The 14697-nt window shown below is 41.3% G+C and overlaps 1 long non-coding RNA gene across 1 annotated transcript; it reads left to right on the top strand.

Moving 5' to 3' along the window:
* The first annotated feature begins 1400 nt into the window (after positions 1-1400).
* Positions 1401-5677, top strand: LOC127006886 (uncharacterized). Its single transcript, XR_007759803.1, has 3 exons — positions 1401-2319; positions 3403-3461; positions 4462-5677. It is a non-coding gene; the product is annotated as an uncharacterized LOC127006886 (long non-coding RNA).
* Positions 5678-14697: the final 9020 nt, after the last annotated feature.

Here is a 14697-nt window from a genome sequence, read left to right on the forward strand (position 1 = left end):
GCGTCAGTCACAGGTCCGCACACAAACCAAACCTTCGCGGTGTTGGGTGGCGAATCCCATTAACGCAAGGAGACTATAGAACAGGAGAGGGGGCCTCTATGGGAGACCGTGGGCGGGTGTTGGTGTATGTCGGTTGCAACAGATGGCGCAGGAGCAGCTTTGTTTACATCCAGGCGCCTCCCCCCCTCCAGACCCACCCCCAACCCCAAGAACCCATCAGCAGTGTTGCAACATGGGATCAAGCCGCAAATGTTGCTACTTTTTTTCTTCAGTCTGGTTATTTCCCATTTTAAATAAAAAAAATAAAGGTAGATAAATATTAAAATGAACAGTAGGAACTATATATACTGTATATATTTACTAGGTAGATATAGCCTGACTGCATGTCATGAGTAATGCTATTATTGTTATATTATTATACCGCAATTATATTATTTTCTCTGCATGTGTGGTTAGATGTGTTTTATGTGTTTAACCTTTCTGTATACATACTGGAATGAACCAATGAATTGTAGCCCTACTGCCGTTCTTTAAAACTATGTGATCATGTTTTTTCTTCCAAACTCATTGTTTTAGCACGCACGCTGACTCCCATCAGTAATGATGATATATATACATTGAGTCATTGGTTTGTAGGGGGAAAGAGTGGGTGAATATAATTATCTCGGTCTAACTTATACTGTTTATTATACCGCTATTCGCAGCAATATCTTTCTCTGCTCTGATTGCAACGCTGCCTCGTTCAAAAATCATAACACCGACGCGGCCGCCACGTTTACCAGCCGGAGCCTCAAATCTTGTCCCTTTGTGGTGATAAAGAGGACACAGCCTGGTGTGAAGCTACATTTATTACGGAAGGATGCCAGCCGGGGGTAAGTGATATATATAAATAATGATAATGTGGAAATTCTAATCATTTTCACGCTGACAGTTGTTCTGAACTTGCTAACTGCATGCCTCCCCTCCTCCCGCGGCAAGAGGCCGAATGGCCTACACACGGCAGCTCCAGATTCCTCCCCATTACCACCTGTCAGCCTCGTCCACGTAGCTATCCAGTCTACTCTTAAAATAAGCTATCGTCCCTGCACTCACTATGTGATTGCTGAGTCTATTCCATTCCCCCACCACCCTATTACTAAACCAATGCCTGCCCATTTCCCTCCTAAATCTATACTTTTCTAATTTAAGTCAATTACTGCATGTTCTATCTTGCCAAACATCTTATGCAAAAGTTAACCAGCATCACTCTTTCATCCCTTACACTGCTAAACTCTGGAACAGCCTTCCATTGTCCGCATTTCCTCCTGCCTATAATCTGACCTTCAAGAAGAGTGTATCAAGACTCTACTTTTGTTTGGAAGTGGCGAGTAGTGGGGCTTTTTTTTCTAATACGTTTTGTTGCTCTTGAGCTGTCTCCTTTGTTTAAAGAAAATAATAGTTAAATAAATGGAAGTTGGCCGCCAATGCTTCCAACACATTTTGGTGCCATATCTACAAGTGGCTGGTGACTGTAAGCATCTCAGCAACCTGCATGCATCTATGCCATTCCTATCATGGTGCATGGAGCAAGCTTCACATAACACTCAGACAGAGACAGTTTAATTATGGTTACATATCAGACTCAGTTTATTGCTCAGTCTATTAGATGCAGTGCTGTTAATATTGTTAGTGGTAGTATTAGTACAATTAATGTATTTATTTTAATTAATTTATCATTATTTATTTACTATATTCTTAGTGTTTGAAAATTCCAATACTAGCATTAAGATAAACAAAAATATCAGAAATATATTTATACTCATTAATTATTATTGCTTTTCTTATTATTACTTCCTTCAATGTCCTGGCACTTTGACATCTAGTGTTTTTCTGTCTAGCAGCCAAAACTGTGGTCTTTCTGAATGTGTATGTCCTAAGTCTTCATTGATGTATCTAGCTATATAACAGAAATCTGCATCTCTCTCCCTTCTCACCCAGTTGTCCCCGTACATCCTTTCAGTATCCAAAGAATTTCAATTTACATCTTGTAATCACTCAACTAATGCAGTGCAATCCTCATCTCTGTATTTTACTGTGTGGACATACTCTTTCCTTCCATGTTCCACTGTCGTTTGTTATTCCACATCTAACACAACTACATCCCAACAGATCCGAACACGTCCGATATCATCCAAGAGAATGTGGCAGCTGAAGGGGGAGAGGCCAAGGGTGAAGACATTTAGCCACCCCCCCTGAAGTACATGGCATCATTCAACCCTCTTGGTGAGCTGCAGGAATGTGCTTCCCATTGCAGTGCACCAGCTCCATGTACTGATTTTGGTATGAATACTTCATCTAGAGTTTGTTGATTGTTGTGTTATTAATCTAATTATGACTTCACAAAATAGACTGTGCAAGTCACTTAACACATGCCCTGCTCAACATCACTTTTAAGTTGTAGAATTCCTTCATATGGATGCTGATTTATGTATCCTGAAATGATTGGATATTGATTGTCTTATTTATTTATTTTTTTTTTTTTTTGTCCATGATTACTGAACCATGTTACGGTATGTCTTTGGGTGTAGATCCAGGAAATGAGTTTTTGGGAGGACGTCAGACTTTTTGCGGGTGGAAGGAGCATTAGCATTACCGATTAGCCATTCTCGGCAGTCCTGGTCTTGAAAAACTGGTGAAGTGACCTAAATCAATGGGTATAACGGCCTGGACTTTGTGCCAAAGCATTGTTTTAGCCGCAGCGCGCTTTTGAGCTAGTTTTCCTGTATCACTCAGGAACATTGGGGGGGCCTGGGCCCCCCTTTGGATCCACCAATGTAGCTATGTCTTATAATATATCTATCCTTTACAGTCTGATGGTGCATCCTTCTAGGTTGTCAAGTTTTAGCAGCTACTCATGAGAAGTATTCCTTATAATGATCATTGATTTCCAGATGGTTTGCACTAAAATAAGTGTCGTGTAACCTGCCGCAAATAATAATCAGCTGTAGTCAACCCTTGCTTTAAAGAACCAATATAGAGGAAGGGGGTGATGTTATATCCAAAAATCTTTTACATCTGAAGTATCCAACCTTTTTGTGTATAATAAACTTTGTTTGTTACATGAACTTAAAAGTTCACAATTTCCATACATGATTCTTTTTTCCTTGTATTTGATGATTAATCCTGACATGTATTTCCATTATCAGTAGGTAATATATAGTAACAAGACAATAATACACATTATAACAATGCATATATTATAGCCCAATGAGTGCACGAGATCATTTACCTCATCAGTGATGCCAAGTCCAGGAGTCCTTCCCTAAATTCTTTGCCCAAATTTGTGACACCAAGTATAATAACTAATTTTAGTGACCATTTGCATCCATTTTTCACTTTGATTAAAAAATTGCCTCTCAACAGGTGTGAACTTGATGGGGTTGGAGGAAACTCGACTTGGCCATCAAGCTCACCACAATATAGTAAGGAACCTCTTGTTCTCAATGATAATTTATCCTCTTTAGTTACTATTCCGTGTTGCTTTAATCACAACTAATGTGTTGGAAACATTACAGCTTAATAACATACCTCACATCTCTGCATACAAATTGAGTTTAATATTCATCTGTTACACCAGTAGGCTTCATATCTCAAAAAAAAAGTATGTAAAAAGGTCGAAATTTTGAATGATATATTTAAACTCTTTATTATGTTTCTATGGGTGTAGTACCGTTACGATTAGTCGAGTGATCAGCATATGGGTCTTATGTTTTTGATAGCATAGGTTCAAATTTTGCCATAGGCTGGCATTTGATAGTAACAGTAGTGTCCACAGATATCTACCTGTGTCTTGTTTATCCTGTTCCACTTTAAACCATCACTGGCCAATCTTTGAAGAGGTAGCATAACCTTGAAGTGCCACTAACAAACCTTTGTCCATTCTTCTGATGTGATCCCTTTTTTTTTTCTCCCCACCTGCCTATAGCGCCGGTAGGTTTTCTTCAGGCGCCTGGCGGTCGGCCCAGGCCTGTCATGATGCAGGCTTTTTTTTTTTTATAGTGGTGCCATTTAGTATTGGCTCATGCTGCCGCCCAGAACTCATCCTTGATTCACTTGGATGGTTTAGCAGGGCTTAGGTATGACTAACATTGCAGAAACAGGGAATTTTTATATTTTTAGTGTGGCAACACATTGACAAATGTTTTAGTATGGACTGAACATCAAAGATATATATGGTAAATGGGTGCTTGTAGATCTTGACATTATATCTGTCAAGAGTCTCCAGTTGTATCCTCTCCCCCATCTCTCCTGAAAATATTACTCTTGTCAGGCAATCTAAGTGAAGCCTTCCATCGATGCTGGCGTGCAGACATAATGTCAATGCTTAGATTCACTGTCCTTATAGCACTGAAAATAATGCAATTACATGCACATATTTTATTATTTAGAATTGTGATTAAATATTTTTTCATGTATTTTCAGACATGAAAAGTGAAAATTGCTGCACATAACAGTCTGTCGTCTGCACAGGGAGGCAAGGCAGCTCAAAGCCCAGGCTGTTACAAATCCTGGGCAGTTTTTGCCCAGAGCCAGCAATTTTTTAGATCCAATAGGAATGGATTTTTTCTGAGGTCAGGTTCAACATGCTGCAAGATGCCAAGATCTAAGCCTAGTAGGAGATATGGGTTACAAGAGAGGAGGTTTGCTCTGGCCTTATACTTTCAAAGTCCAAATGCTAATAGATTTCTGAGCACAGTATTTCACTTGTCTTCAGTTTCAACACTTTACTCATGACTCAGGGGTATTTCAGTACATGTTGGCTGGAGCAAACAGACTCTGACAGCCCTGCAGCAAAGAGCACAGGCTTTGTCAAAAGAAGAGAAACTTTGTGGGATTTGCCATTATTTAGTATTACTCTTGTTACGCCAAGAATTTTTTTCCATATACTTTGCCAAATATTGCAAGTAATGCACCATTGTTGGGCTTGCTTGTTATAAATCAGATCTTGTTCAATTAACAAGCTTTGGGTGTCTGCCACTTTCCAGTTGTAATGCAAGGAATCATTTATCTTCCCTGCTAGATATCACACGTAATGCACCATTGTTGGTTTTGCCTGTTTTAAATCAGATCTTGTTCAGTTAAAAAGCTTTAGGTGTCTGCCACTTTCCAATTGTAATGCAAGGAATCCCCTGCCAGATATCGCATGTAATGCACCATTGTTGGTTTTGCCTATTATAAATCAGATCTTGTTCAGCTCACAAGCTTTGAATATCTACCATTGTTTATTTTAGGTGTAATGCTTGGAAGCATTTGTTCTCTTACCTACCCAACAGTATGCAATATTTTATTGTGGATTTTGCCTGTTATATTTAATCTTGTTCAGGTAACAAGCTTTTGGTGTCTGCCTTACCTAATATGTCCTGCAGTGACACTTGGCTTGGTTTCATTATTACTTTCATAATGTGAAATACAGCATGTAATTTCATCACACTAAGTGTCTATCATCACGTGTCTGGCATCATTAATGTGGCTTCCAGGAGTAATCTTGTTTGTATTACAGCTTGCAAATTTTTTTCTGCTTTATACGATATACATAATCACATAGGTATGATTTACAAAATGTAATGGCAGTTGATATTTTTGACTAATGCCTCATAAACCTTGTGAAAAATAATGCTTTTTTTGAAAGGGGGGGGGGTGGGGGACAGAGAGTGGTTTGTTTGGTTGGCCAGTTCAAGGAGTTTCATATCAAATGATTTTATTACATCCAACTTTAATGTGTGCTAAAAACATATATTTTATTACATCCAACTTTAATGTGTGCTAAAAACATATATTTTATTACATCCAACTTTAATGTGTGCTAAAAACATATATTTTATTACATCCAACTTTAATGTGTGCTAAAAACATATATTTTATTACATCCAACTTTAATGTGTGCTAGAAACATATATTTTATTACATCCAACTTTCATGTGTGCTAAAACATATATTTTATTACATCCAACTTTAATGTGTAAGCTTCCTGCAATGCAAATGCTACATGTTTACTGATGTAGCCTATGAAATACATATCACTCTCTGCCCTGTAATTTGGTGTGTCACATACTGCAGCATAACTTTCCTGCTATTTTCTTACACTATGAGTTGCCTTATTTTGTCTCATTTGCTTTTATCATATGTGCCTCCGCTGCATAGTTGTGCCTGCTGAGCTTAATATCTTCATGACCCTGACACCAAGGTCAGAGCTTGTGAGATCATACCGTGTCCTACATTCCATTTTCACCTCCAGGCTCGCCTGTCTCCCAGGACCACCAAGTTATTGCATTCCATTTAAGACAACTCATGTGTTACCTTCTTAATGTCCTCCATCATGTATTTCAGCATGTTTTATGATGCTTTGCTCTTATATTGATGTGCCTTGCAACATTTTTATACAGTTTTCATTGTATATAACGCACCATTGTTGGTTTTGCCTGTTATAAATTGGGTCATGTTCAGTTAACAAGCTTTGAGTGTCTCCCATTGTTTATTTCAGTTGTAATGCTTAGAAGCTTCTGTTCTCTGCCCTGTCAAGCAGTATGCAATGCTTGCCATTATCTGGCACTTGTACAGTTAGTATGATATTTTTACTCAGCTAAGAGCATTTTGCAAAAGGTAAAGGTAAGGCTGGGGGCATACGCTGTAGCAGCACGTGGCCTCGGTGCTCATCTCTGTAACATTAGCCCATGAGCCTGTGGTGTTAGGGAACCCATTACCCTGGGACACAGGACCAGTGTGACATCCGTTACCACAGTTGCAAAAGGCATTATAGTAATTTAGCATGCATAGAATGTTGTATGCTTTGTATTTAAAGCACTGGATCTTTTTGCTACACACACACACACACATATATATATATATATATATATATATATATATATATATATATATATATATATATATATATATATATAGATATATATATATATATATATATATATATATTTATATTTAGCAAATGCTTTCAACATCATATTTTTCCTAAAAAAAAAAATTGATATAGTGTAGATAATACCTAATAAAACATAAGAACAAATATATTTTTCTTTACCCCATTAGTAAATCATTTTACAATGAAAAAAAATAAGTGAAGGCTGGATAGGGTGCTGTGGCAGGTACTTCAAAAATAGTTAAGCTACCCCTGAAAAGTGACGTTTTTGGTGGGCTGCAATAGATGGCGCTACTTCCGCACGCCCGAGGAATTTCTACATACCACTATCTCTTCGTATATAGTCTCTTTGCATTAACGGTTGGGCTCCAGGCAGGTTGGGACGCTAGGGACCCAAGCAGTGACCCGGGCCCCACACACTCGATACAACTCAATTGGGACGGGAACGCTCCGACTAAATATTGAGGCCTTCAGCGCGTGTGTTGCACGTGCTGGTTTTGATGGATGCAGGACGTGTGGGAGGGAGGGAGAGCGGGAGGGAGGAAATGAGTGAGTGAGGGAGAGAGTGAGGGAGGGAATGAGTGAGTGAGGGAGAGAGTGAGGGAGGGAATGAGTGAGTGAGGGAGAGAGTGAGGGAGAGAATAAGTGAATGAGGGAGAGAGTGAGGAAGGGTATGAGTGAGTGAGGGAGAGAGTGAGGGAGGGAATGAGTGAGTGAGGGAGAGAGTGAGGCAGGGAATGAGTGAGTGAGGGAGAGAGTGAGGGAGAGAATAAGTGAATGAGGGAGAGAGTGAGGGAAGGAGTGAGGAGAGAGGGAGGGAATGAGTGAGTGAGGGAGAGAGTGAGGGAGAGAATAAGTGAATGAGGGAGAGAGTGAGGAAGGGTATGAGTGAGTGAGGGAGAGAGTGAGGGAGGGAATGAGTGAGTGAGGGAGAGAGTGAGGGAGGGAATGAGTGAGTGAGGAGAGAGTGAGGGAGGGAATGAGCGAATGAGGGAGTGAGGGAGGGAATGAGTGATTGAGGGAGAGAGTGAGGGAGGGAATGAGTGAATGACAGAGAGCGGGAAGGAGGGAGAGGGAGAGCTTGAGGGAGGGAGGGAATATATGCAGAGGACAGGAGGCAGAGGACGAGGATACGAGATGTGATACGATATAGATTTGGAACATACACACACATGAAAGGAAATTGAAAAGAAACATACATGAAAGAAAAAAAAAAGTAATACACACTAATTCAAAAAGAGATATATGTATAAAAGTTATAAATTTAAGAAACTCTGTGGATAATATTTACCAGTACGACATGAAAGAAAGGCGAATATATAAAAAAAATATATACGTTCACTGCAGGAGAAAGCTGAATAAATCGGAAAGGAGTGGTTAAAACACGCCGACCCACGAGAAGATAAAAAGCGTTCAGGGAAAAGGAACTAAAAAATGGAGGATATGGAATATGAAATAGTGAAATCTGGCGCGAGACTGAATAAGAATTTTGCAGGAGGTGGAATCAAGGAGGAGGAAAGAACGAGGGAAGAAGGAAAGAGAGGAAAACGTTATGAAACAGAAAAATGAAAGAGGCAAAGGAAGATCAAAACGAAGGTGAAAAAAGGCTAGGGGAAAAGAGCAGCACGGTGGAGGATGGAAGTGAAGAACTGTAGGAGGAGTAAGAGAAGGAGAAAATAAAAAGGAGGAGGAGGAAAGAGATGAAGAGGAGAAAAAGGCAAGTATATAAACAGGGACGAAGATAAAACAACAAATAACAACAAATTAATCACTGTCACTGAAAATTAAACCCAAAATAAACATTACCATTAAAAAAAAATACATATGAACGAACACAATCGTAGCCCAGCGGAAACATTGGAAAAACAAACAATGAAAAAAAAAATCAAAAAGGCAATTAGTCCGGGGCAGGCAAACAATAACCCTATAATCCATTAGGCAATTAGTGTATAAAATATATGACGCTAGATGAATTTACAGCCCGGATACAGCACAAGTGGCATTAGTTTGGTAGGCGGTGGGTAAGTGGTCAGCGTCTCGCCCGCCGCTACAAGTTGGGATTTTCAGTCACCGCCGAGTGGCCTAAGAAGACCCACACGCTGTCCTGAAGCTCACTTATTAACCCGGACTCTAGATTGTCCGGGGGATCAGCGTGAGCCAAGCAAGATTGCGCAACTATAAACACTTGCTTACGTCATAACAGGCTGGGGCCAACCAACCTACTGCCGCCATATGCAGAACGTAAAAAAAATATAAAAAAATCCATCCAATACATCTACACTATTATGATCAGACACTAGGAGAGGGCCCTTTGACCTTATTGACGCTTGCGACACATCACTTGATTGTTTGCTATTTATAAACCTGTTGCAAGGACGAAATCTTGCTGGAGACACAAAATGCGCAAAGAGAAAACACAACAAAGAGAAAGAAAGAGTGAGTGTGTATGTTTGAGTGTGTTGGTGCTCGAAAGAAAACCGGTGGTGCTTGAATGAGGGGAACTGGGGAGCGGAGTGGAGAAAGAAGCGAAGTAGATATCGGTTATGGGGAGGAGAAAATGGGAAGCAGATGTAGGTACGAGAGACAGTAGCGCCTGATGGAGAAAACGGGTTATTGGCGAGGGACGGACGGAGAGAACGGAGCGTAGGAGGCAAACACCAAAGAAAATGGGAAAGTGTTGCCACTCTATAAATTAATAATAACTTAACAGACACGGGAGGGGGGGGTGGAGGTGGAGAGAGAGAGAGAGAGAGAGAGAGAGAGAGAGAGAGAGAGAGAGAGAGAGAGAGAGAGAGAGAGAGAGAGAGAGAGAGAGAGAGAGAGAGAGAGAGAGAATCTGGTAAAAAAGAAGCAAAAACATGAGCGTGTAAACAATATGATGAAGAGCGTAGACATTAATATTTATACGTGAAAAAAAAAGAACTTTGTAGAGAACTGAAAAAAACAAGTGAAAAAAAAATTTAAACGTTTTTGTCGTCGTGTTCAGAAAAGTGCTTCCTAAAGTAATAACAAACGTGCGAGAAAATGGCAAACTGAAAATGGAGTGTTTGTAGCGGCACGAGAAAACTCACTCTGAAACTTTGAGAGAAAAATGAAAACAAGGTGCTAACAAACAAAACTTGAACTCGGAAAAAGACAAAAATGAATACCCTGAGAAAAGATATAGGTCGGTGTTATAAGACACCTTCGGTTCTCACATCAGCTATTTCTAAAGGTTAAAGAGGGGATCAGTCGGGTTCTAATGAGGGTTTTTTCAGGTTCATGGTACAGAGGAAGGGTCAAACTACCACCAGGGTCATCAAACTACTCCTGGAAATGACCCAAGCTCCTACGAAAGCCATGTCAAATAGGTTTTCTTGGGCCATGAACTGTCTTATAATACGAACTGGAGAGTGAAAAAGGGTATGAAAAAAACTCATTCATGCCTCTTGAAAAACTCCTCCCCTTTCCAAGCGGAGCCGAGACAAGTCAGCAGCGTCGGGAGTGGCGGGTCCCAGGCGTCGCTTGTTGGTGCTGAGAACGGGTCTCAGGTCATCTCGATCCTATCTGGTCTCGTTTCCGTGCAAGTTTCGTGAGTCTTGTAGTTACCCACCAGTAAATGAGTTGTGTACTATGTTTGTTTCAGCATTAAAATTAAACGACTAAGCACACGAATTCGGTACTTATGTATATGCTAATTAGGTAAAAAAAATCGCTTGAGCAATCGTGTCTCACTTTACATATTTAAGAGCACCCCCACGCACAAGGATGAGAACAGATATACACACAGTCATACATAAGGATAAACACACACACACACACACACACACACACACACACACACACACACACACACACACACACACACACACACACACACATAATACTAAAGTGGCATTACTGGGGAGGAGCTGCTGAGAGACTGAATGCAAAAACTAAATTCAAGGCACACGGGACGGCGCTCACGAGGCAACGAATGCGGCTACACGGACATTGCCTTGTTGAATTAAGGAGTCTGAAGGATGGTGTACGTGTGTGTGTGTGTGTGTGTGTGTGTGTGTGTGTGTGTGTGTGTGTGTGTGTGTGTGTGTGTGTGTGTGTGTGTGAGGTTTATTCACTCTCCTAAACACGTATATTCCACTCTCCCGTATATGTTAAATTATTACATCCTACAGTGAACTTACTCCCTCGGGCTTGAACATTTTTTACCTTCTCGCAAAATAATGTCGTTACATCTGATCAATAGTCACACTCCTGCACACGGACGTCTCCCATTTTCCTGCTAAAAACGGACAATAAATCTACTTAAATGATTTCTACCCAGCATACATTGTAAATCACTCCAGTCCTCATCATATTCTATCTCTGTTGTGAATGAAGGGTATATATTTGTACTTAAATACTTCGCCTCTTGATTGAAAAGGGTATTTTTGAGGTTAAGGTTATTTCAACTAGAAAGTACACGTTAGTTCCCGAGGTATACCCTTTTCATACCCTTCAATTTTTACAGCAGTGTTTTCGTTACCCAATATTTACAAGAGATACCCCAAAATAGCAAACTTAACTAAAATGATCACCCGGACTCGTATGTTCTAAAGACGGTATTTTATCTCCAAACACACCACCATTTCCTTATTATTTATGTGGTGACTCTTCAAGCTGGCGCGTCGAGGCGATGGAGCTGTCCAGACACGACATAAAGGGAAAGGAATTACTGCTGAGGTGTTGCCTGAGCCGGGCCGCGGGGACACACACACACACACACACACACACACACACACACACACACACACACACACACACACACACACACACACACACACACACACACACACACACACACACACACACACACACACACACACACACACAAAAACACACACACACACACACACACACACACACACACACACACACACACATATATATATATATATATATATATATATATATATATATATATATAGATATATATATATATATATATATATATATATATATATATACAAGTAAATAAAACCTCCAGGCTTAACCCTCCTTTCCGTCCATCTGCCTCCTGGGGCACAGAGGGGAAAAGTGCCTCGGAAAAAATAAAAATTCCAGGCGGAAAAAAAGTGAGGACGGGAAACCTTGGCGTAATCCAGGGGGAAACGCGGTAAAGAGAGAGCTTAGTCTCCGGGGCGTGAAGCGGCGACGAGTGACGAGGGGTTTCAGGAGGAGTTAAATGACATGATTTGTCGAGAAAAAAAATCCTGGGAATACGAATGAGATTTTCACGTTACAAAAAACAAACAAAAAAAAAAGTTTATTTGTTTTCACGGTCTTCAGCCTCGAACATTTAAGACTTTGAAAATTAGGATTATGAATGTGTGTGAGTGGTCTCAGCCCTACCCAAAGATCGGTACTACGAGCTCTGTGCATGCTCTTCCGTAAGGGAACGGCTGGCTGTCTCGAGAGAGACACGCAGCAGACCAAGAGGTGAATTACACACACACACACACACACACACACACACACACACACACACACACACACACACACACACACACACACACACACACACACACACACACACACACACACACACACACACACACACACACACACACACACACATTCACTCAAGACTTCACGTTGAACACCCCAGCAGATGCAAAAGATTCCCTCCCTGCCAAACGCTTCCTGGCGGACACGTGACGCATAAACCAGAGCGAGTATTAAATTTGAGCCGTCCTGACTCTCGGGTTGGAAAAAAAAACCATGAACTTTTCCAGCGAGCAATTTCCCCGCCACTGACCCCTCGAGATGATCCTCAGGGCTCAGCAGCCGCGCTTAACTTTCCTCCTTCCTTCGGCCAATAGTTCTCTTCGTCCCTTCTCTCCCTCACTGACATATGATTCATCGTTGCCTTCTTCCACTCACTTCTTGATCATGTTTTCCTCGTCTCTAACGTTACCTTGATTTCCTTCTCTTCTTATTCGTCCTGGTCCGGTCCGTTTTTTATCCTGTTTTCCATTATTCGTCTCCCTGACTGCATTTTCCTCTTTCTCCTCTTTCCTACCTTTCCATTGTTCTCCTTCCTCGTCCCCGGTTATTTCTTCCTCTTCTCTGTCTTTCCCTTTTTCTCGTTTTTCATCCTCCTTGACTTTTCTTGGATGTTTTTATCTATTTCTTTCTTCCTTGTCGCTCCTTTGTCTTTTCCTCCTCTTAGTCTCCTTTCTTCCCTTCGTGATCTGTCTTCTGACTCTGCCCTGTTGTTCCCTCTCTTCCACCCCATCACTCCTCGTTCCCCACATTTCCTGTACCCTCCTCTCGTTTGATGGTTTCTTTCTCTTTTATATGTTTTTCTTTTGGTCTTCCTCCCTCCTTTTTCCTGATATTTTCGTACCCTCGTTTCCTCCATCTCCCTCCTGGTCATCACTTTCTCTTCTCTACCTGTCTCCTGATTTCTGCTCTCCTTCACCTCCATCACGCCTCCTTCTCGCCCTTTCTCTCGACCTCATTTCTCCTTTCGTCTAATCCCTTCTTCCTCATCTTCACCTTTCCCTTCCCCTCTTTCTTGAGAATATATACACGTTTAACGCACACGTATCTCATCTTAGGACATTGCTCTTCTTCACTCCTCGTCTCACACCCTCTCGATTATTCCTTTCCTTCCAACTGTTAACGCAAACCCTTTCCTTACCCTTGTATTTGTTTCCGCTCGCTTCACCTCCACCTGCTTCACTATTCACACTATACCTGTCCCGAGGATCTCTTATCCCCGGTGGCAGCATCCCTGAGATCCTCTTCCGGCAGACGCAGCCTCCTTATCCTCCTCCTCCTCCTCTCCTTCCCTATCGCCCTCCTCCTTTTCGTCCTCCCCCTACATCCTTTGGTAAGATCGCACCTCCATGAACAGAGACGCAGCAATAGCCTCCTCCTCCTCCCCCTCCTCCTTCTCAGTCGTCTGTCACACCTACGAGAGTCTCCCATAATAAGCCATGTAAATGCCGACATGATAATCTGCATACATGTAAAGAAGCTTCCACATGAGCGTCATACAGAGAGAGATACGCTCATTGTTAAACACACACACACACACACACACACACACACACATACACATATACACACACACATATACACACACACATACAGAAACACACACACACACACACACACACACACACACACACACACACACACACACAATGTATACAGAAACAGCATAATCACGGGTAGGAGGAAACTAACAAGCCTAAAAACCGAGAAAATATCAGTCAGGTGAACCGACAGGGGAGGAGGCGGCAGTTTTACGCGACAGATGTGTGTTGGGGTGGGACGTTAAGCTGATAATACTGGATAAAGCTGAAGCAAAGTTAAAAGAAAACATTACAGGAGAGAGTAACATCAAATAATAAGCTTAAGTGGCCGATATACTGAGGCCGAGCACTAGGCCAATGCTCCCTATAGTATTCTCTCCCCCAGCCACTAAGCTACGCAGAAAGTAAGGAGGCACAGGGATGGAAAATACGAGGAAGCTGTATTTACTGAGTTTCATGCCATTATTTTAGGCAGAACAGTAGATAGTGTGTGTGTGTTTCTGTGTGTGTGTGTGTGTGTGTGTGTGTGTGTGTGTGTGTGTGTGTGTAGTTATATTATGGAGTCAACAATGATTTATCGGTTAGAATGCATATCACTAGTGGCGGGGTTAAATATAGAATGTAAATGTTGACTTGGAGTGGATTATCTGCATGACCCCAGCCTGAGATGTTAAGTGATAACGAGCGGCCTGGGATTCTATACATGACTGGGCAGCTGTA

Source organism: Eriocheir sinensis, chromosome 34, assembly GCF_024679095.1.
Source record: "Eriocheir sinensis breed Jianghai 21 chromosome 34, ASM2467909v1, whole genome shotgun sequence".
Classification (NCBI taxonomy): domain Eukaryota; kingdom Metazoa; phylum Arthropoda; class Malacostraca; order Decapoda; family Varunidae; genus Eriocheir; species Eriocheir sinensis.